Here is a 7,280-nt window from a genome sequence, read left to right on the forward strand (position 1 = left end):
GCTTTCACAGCTTAGAAAGCTTCTTAAATGTCTTAAATGCTCTTAGTGTGTCTATGATTGATTAATCATATCTCGGTTGGGTCAGGGTTTGTGTTTTCACAAGAATTATTATTAATTTTGGGATAAAAATTCGCAAACACCCTAGTAAAAAAAAGAGAAATAATTTATCATATTTATATGATGTTTATATCAAGCTATCATCAGCTAGATTGTATTCGTTTCATATTTTAGTAAAACCATTACAAATATGGGGATTAAACCCAAATCTATTTTCTAAGATTCTTGAATTCATAAATCTAACCAGGGCTTGCAGATTGATTTTCTTTTTTCCCACGGGGGCCAGGAGGTTGCTTTACAGTACAAACCAGAAAGCATACTAGACAAATCTGAAAAAAGCCGTAATACTGTCATGCGGATTGAGCCTTTGGAAGCTCACCACCAGGGGGCAGGGTTCTTCTCAATTTTACTTACATTGGTTCTTATAATTTGAGTAATAAAGTAATGGCATAATACTTGTACTTTTGCTAACTTTTCTGAAAAGCTATTTCAATTTGCTGACACTATCAGTTTATCTTCAAATATAGGTAGCTTGAGATTTTGGTTTTCAAATTACATCTTAGTTTACAAATTGCCTTATTCACTAGAAAAAGCTTTTCACAGCTCACAGTTAGATATAAGTGAGTTTAAATAGCTCCTGACGTATTTAACTATATGAGAAATGTGTTTTGGTGAAAAGAAGAATCAGGGAATCATAAACTGTTCTACTGTTAAAATCTCATAATCAACTTATTATAATAGTTTAACCGCTGCTCATTTTATTAGACTGAGTAGACACACAAAAATATATTTTGAATGTTTACTTTCTTTTTGCTATTAGTTTTGAAAAACAAACTTTTTTTGTTTTAATGGATCAGTAAAACACATAAAAATATCATTGCGATTTTTATCATTGAAAACTCAGTCAGCTTGAAAGTGGTGAAACGCCAAGAATGGAAGAAGACAGGGAAAGAAGAAAATCACCAAAAGTTGTTGGTTCAAATGCATACCAGCACAGATAATTTTCTATTATTATAGCAAACAAGATTTGTATGTCCCTAAAATATCACAATAAACTACAAGAATACCTGGAACTCCCAATAGTAAATATAGAGTCAATAGATCAGTTTATTTATGTATTAAGGTTCAATCCTTAAAAACATAAAAATCTTCCAAATGTTTTTAAAGTTTCATCTTATTTTGATTAGAAACATTTTTAAATAGTAACTTATAATAATTATTCTGAACAAAAAGAAAGTAGGATTAATTGGCAGGGACTAATAAAAGAATGTCATAAGAACAGAGAATATTCTTTTTTCTCTCTCTCTAAATTACTTTAGGTAATGTTTACATAGTTGATCAGGGTGGGAAAGATCTAGGGCTAGGAAGAAGTAGGTGTGATCACTATTTTCAAACTGTTTATTTCTTCTTCCCATTCCTGGGGAGAGGGGAGATAAGGGGAGAAGCCATACCCAGCCTACCAACCATCCCAGTACCGGAGGATGGGGAACAGCCACCCAATCAATACCAACACAGGGTCACAATGTGTTGCATTCTTCAAGGGTTCTGCCCAAGTGGTTTGGATGGTTCTTAAATATTGTCGATCTCATTGATCTATGGATGATGATGTCCTTCCAGTGTCTATTAGCTGACACAATTGACCCTAGAGACTCCCAGATATTTGCTGTTACCATTTGGCTAGGGTAACTGTCATATGCTTTGTCCTCCGTTCTCTGCTATGGTACTAGATGTTTTCTGTAGACCCCAATGGGCTACCATAACCTCTATGTGCACCACGCTCTGCCATTCCACACTCTATTCTTTACACTGTGGAGGACCAGTTCTCATAGGTGGGCTTATGAACCTGGGCCAGGGTACCCATCCTCCACCAAACCCTTAACCACTGGGGCTTATGCATCCAGCACCCACTGCGCAGGTGAGCCCTAGGACCTGGGCCAGGTGACACAGGCCACACCGGACCCCTTACCACCCCAGGGCTCATGGCTCTAGCACACACCACAGAGGAATGCCCAAAGTCCTGTACCAGGTGATCCAGGTCCACCAAATCCCCACACCTTGGGCTAACAGATCCGGTACTCACCATAGGTGAGCCCTTAGACCTCAGGCTGGGTGACCCAGGCTCTGCTGGAACCTCTAGCCCTAGGGATTATAGATCTATCTCCCACCTTGGAGGCAGGTCCAAACACCCAGTCCAGATGACTTGGGCTCTGCTGGACATCCTACCCCTGAGACTCACTGATCCAGCACCCATCACAGAGACAGAGAAAAGGTCCCAGGCCAGGAGACTTAGGATCCACCAGACTCTAGACCCCTGAGACTAATGGATCTGGTACCTGCTGCATTATGTGTGCCCAAGGACCTAGGCCAGGCAACCTGGTCCCCAGTGGACCCCCACCCCTGGGGCTTATGGATGCAGCATGCACCTTGGAGGTGGGCCCAAGGATTTGGCCCAGGTGACCTGGGCTCCACCAGACTTCTCTGTTCCCTGGGCTCTTGGAACCAGCACCTACGCTCAGACTGGCATGGCTCATATCACCTTAGTACCACCAGTGGGTACTTCAGCCTGGTTCAATCCAACCTGCCCCTGGTTCCAGCTTATGCTGGTTGGTGCTACAGCCCAGCCTTACACTGTCAGGTCCCCATGCCAGCTCCAGTGTGAAGTGGCTCATGACCAAACCCAGCCCATACTGTACTCCATTCTGGTTCTCAGATGTGCCAGTAGATGTTAGGAATTGGGCTGACCTGGCCCATCCCCAGACATTACTCATATATATGTGGCAGGTAATGTAACCTGGCCAGGTTTGGGCTATTCTTTGCCTTGTTTCTTGAACTTAGCTGTAGGGACTGCGTCTTGACAAAAGAGTTTCCCAAGCCCCTCTATCTGGTCTCCTCCCAGTGACAGATCTTGTGCATACTGATCAGTCCTTGGCCCAGGTTGACTTTAGCCACCTCTTGTCCTGAAATGAATGGTGTCCCTACCCAATTGGCCCATACCCCTTCCGGTTACCATTGGGTGTTGCAGTCCAGCCACAATTGATCCATGCCCAACATAATAATAATGTGGTTCAGTGGGAATGGAGACCTAGCCCAACCTGTTACAAACCCACCCTGACTCTCATGAGTACCAACGGGTGCTGGAGTCTAGCCCAATTTGGTGCTCTCAAGACCCAGTCCACACCCATGCCAAGGGAGACTGCAGCTATTTTCAACCCAGCCCAATGCTGCCATTCTGATTCTCGTTCTTACCAGTGGGAATTTCAACCCAGCCAGTGAATCCCCTTAGCTTCCTAACCAGGTCTTTACCCACCAACAGGTATTGCACATGCCAACAGAAATTGCTGTTCCACATTGGTAAACCCATATACACCCCCCCCCAAAGAATTTACCCTCCAACCCCATTCACCCACGTTTGCTGGCTTCATGTCCAAACCTCACAGTACCCATTCCCTGTTCTGACGATCGCTGCTGGGTTCTATGATCTATCCCTTTGTGAACAGTGACCATGGAAGTCCCTCAGAAGTCATTCCTCACCTGGACATGAATACCCTTATAGCCCTGCTTGAGCCCATCTATGCCACCCCCCAGATTTTCTATATCTTCACATACCCAAAACTCTAGAGCACACCTCTGGGTGGCCTGAGGGGCTGCGCCTGACCCAAGCTCCCCATGCTGCAGCTACACAACTATGGAAACAAAACTCCTCAGTCCCAAGGCCAGACTCACTTGAGATGTGTCCACAACATGGTGATGGTGGGCAGAGCCAAACTCTCCAGTCTAGTCCAGACCAGCTCCAGATTCATCCCCATGGTGGCTTCTGTGAATTAAAAAAAATTCCTGAGCCTTAAGCCCAGACTAACTCAAGATTTTCCATGTGGTGGACAGAGCTAGAATCCAAACCCACAAGCTCAACCTGGCCTGAGTTTCCCCAGTTGCAGCTACACAGCCAGGAGAGCAAAACTCCCGAGCCCCAGGCCAGAGTAACTTAAGATCCTGGGGAATATTCTTATTAAAAGAGAGCAAGGTATGCTGGGAATAACAAAAGGAGTTGACAGTACAAAATACTTTAAATATTGTAAAATATTCTAACAAAAAATGGGGCAGGGGAAAGAGACTGATTTCAATATCATCAAGTAAGAGAAGAAGTCAAATATTGTCATTGGTACCAGGATATTCTATGAAGAAAGATACTTTCTGAGAGTAAGTTAAGCCTCCTTGTGTATTTCAGCACATTATGCTAGCTGCACCAATTTAATCTTTCCTTTGAGGGCCACAGCAACTTTCTCTTTGAAGACAGTATTCAAGTACACATAAGAGGACACACCAAAAAGATTTGTAAATGGAATTAAGAAATAGTAAATTAAAATATTTTAACATTATGTACATAATCTTCAAAAATTTGGTGGTAATTTATAGGATGAAAAATATACATGGATTTTAAAACTTCTTGTAATAAAATATACTTTGTAGTTCAATTTCCATGAACTTTTTGAAATATCCTTGAATATAAATGTGAAAAGATTAATGTGCACTGATAAATACACATAATCAATTTATATATACACACAAGCATATGTTATATTTATGATAAAAATTATGGGACACCCTATGCTTTTCCTTTTTCACATTTTCTTTTCTAACAAAGGGAATGTCTACTAATGCTAAACTAAATAACACTTTTTATTGTTTGTGAACATTGAAAGTGATTGCTCCCGTCCTTGAGTGTTTACTAACACAGGAGGGTAAATATTTAGCAAATACAAAGGGATTTAGCCTATGCTTCTCATTATTGTAAAGATATGTAAATATTTACAGTGTATTTATTCCATGATATTTGTCTGGGGAATTATGGAGGACTCAGTGTTATGAAATAACAGCTATCAAAATAAAAGTTACTTGCAAAAACCACTATATCTAAATTTGTGTTGTAAGGAACAAACTTTAGAAAGCAACTGTCTTAGAATAATAGTCTAATATAATCTACACTTATGAAACATAAAAAACTTTGGGCAGCTGTTATTTTATAAGAAATCTAAAGAAAGGCATATTTTAAAAGACTTAAATAAAAATAGAGAAATAATTCATTATAATTCTCTACTTGATTCCATAATCATACAAATCTAGCATGGTAAATTTAGCTAGATTATGTTAATACAATATATTATACACTCTGCTGGTGAACAAATACATACAAATTAACCTAAAATAATGTATTCTGAAGTTATATCTTCATGGAGAAAGGTGAGAGTAAATTTTTGTTTCATCACCTCTTATTTAATGCTAGGAAAATTATACATAGTTTTTGCCTTTCTGTTTTATTCATAGCCTTTTTTTGAAAGAATTAAAATGGACCCTTTTGCATGTGGAAAAAATTGCAACTCCATAGAGTTGAAACACTGACATTATTCTTGCTGTGAACTTGTGTAACCTTGAAAATACGTTTGGTTTCCCAACTCGTCTATGTTTGCCCCAGTTCCTCTAGGTAGAAAAAATATCCTTGTTAATAAAAAAAAAAAGAGCTACTTGCAAGTCTGTTCCGCACGGGGGTGGGGAGTGGTTACCACCTTGCAGGTCTAGATCAAGGAACAAGATGGTATTCCTGACAAGCTTAGTGCCTCCATTGCTGATTGACAGGTTAACAATTTCTTTGTTCACCTATCATGTGGTCATCAATACCATTACTGTTGAAGATGTCAATTTATACTATTATTAGATATTAACTATGTAAGTGAAAACTAATATAAAACAACATCTATAGAAAGATTACTTTAATTCACAAGATTTTTAAGCTTTTCAAAATTTGTATGCAGCATGTATATGTGTATGCCTACACGTACATATATATTTATATATTTACTTATATTTGAGAGAGGGAAAGATTACCCTCCACCCACTGTGTTACTTTCCGAAAGTCCACAACAGTCAGAATTGGGACAGATCAAAACTGGGATTTCGTAACTCAATTCAAGTTTCATACATGACTGATAGTGACTCCAATTCTTTGAACTACTAACTACTTTCCTGGCCTTGCCTCAGCAGGACACTGGATTGGAAACATACCTGGGGGTGAAATCTCAACAATCTACATGATCTGCAGGGTTCTCAATTGGTATTTCAGTCACAACACTGGGCACCTGCTGTTTCTTAAAAGCAGCAGATGCAAGTCCAGTGCTGTGACACACTGGGTAAACCCGCCACCTGTAGTTGGTAAAGCCATTATCTGCAGTAAGTCACAACTGAGACAATTCTATGCAAACCTTGTTAAAAACAGCTAATTATTTTCTAAATTTTTCCATGTCATTCAGTTCTTTCTTCATAAATTACTCTTCTTTCTCCAATTTATCATATGGAATTACATAAATAGCTATTACTTCTAATTTTGAGTCTTAACTGCTTTATGATGGTGTCCAAAACATGTAAACTTACATTATGCTTTTCTCCTTGTTGAGCTCTGTTGAGAAACCCAAGGAGCTGGAAATAGAGGTTTTCCATACCTATATCTCATCATACTGTGATTATTCATATGCTGTATTTCCTATCAGACAGTAAAGTCCTGGATACAAAGTATACTTTAAATCTATGTGTTCTCAACACCTTACATTATTTTTGATGCAAAATTCTACTTAATCAAACTTTTAGTGTGAACACAATTTATATCAAAGTTTATTGGTTTTCATTATCCTATCCTTAACTTTGTCTTAGAAACATGACTTTAAGAATGAAACTTATACATACATGTTTCATTATGACTTTAGGTTTCCTACCTTTTCCTACACATCTCACATCATGATGCATGTAAGTATCAGAAAGTTAAACTTACAGCTTTTACTGAAGGACTATACTGTTATGATTATTCTGGGTCAAATAGTAGGAAGGTAAAATAGGTAGGGAGGAAGAACAGAGGGAGGGATGAGCCCCTATGCTTATAAAACTGTGTTATGGAAAATGATAACTAAAAAAATTAAATATCTTTAAAAACAGACTCTGCATCTTTTTTGTATATAAAATCAACATTCCACTGAAAAATTTTACTGTCTCTTAGCACCAGGGGATGCCTAAGTAAAATTCCAAACCATCCTACTCTGCATAATTTGTTTTACACAATTATCACATTTAACTGACTTGCACATTGATTCTTGAGGAGTTTCAGTCTTTGAAATATTTAACCAAATACTCTTATTTGTCTACCAGTAAAGTAATCAGTGCTGAACAACGTATATGTGTTG

The 7,280-nt window shown here is 38.9% G+C and overlaps 1 non-coding gene across 1 annotated transcript; it reads right to left on the minus strand.

The window, feature by feature from the left end:
* Nucleotides 1–345: 345 nt before the first annotated feature.
* On the minus strand, nucleotides 346–407 carry LOC118758727 (U7 small nuclear RNA). The gene has a single exon (XR_004995810.2). It is a non-coding gene; the product is annotated as a U7 small nuclear RNA (small nuclear RNA).
* Nucleotides 408–7,280: the final 6,873 nt, after the last annotated feature.

This window comes from Ochotona princeps, chromosome 2, assembly GCF_030435755.1.
Source record: "Ochotona princeps isolate mOchPri1 chromosome 2, mOchPri1.hap1, whole genome shotgun sequence".
Classification (NCBI taxonomy): domain Eukaryota; kingdom Metazoa; phylum Chordata; class Mammalia; order Lagomorpha; family Ochotonidae; genus Ochotona; species Ochotona princeps.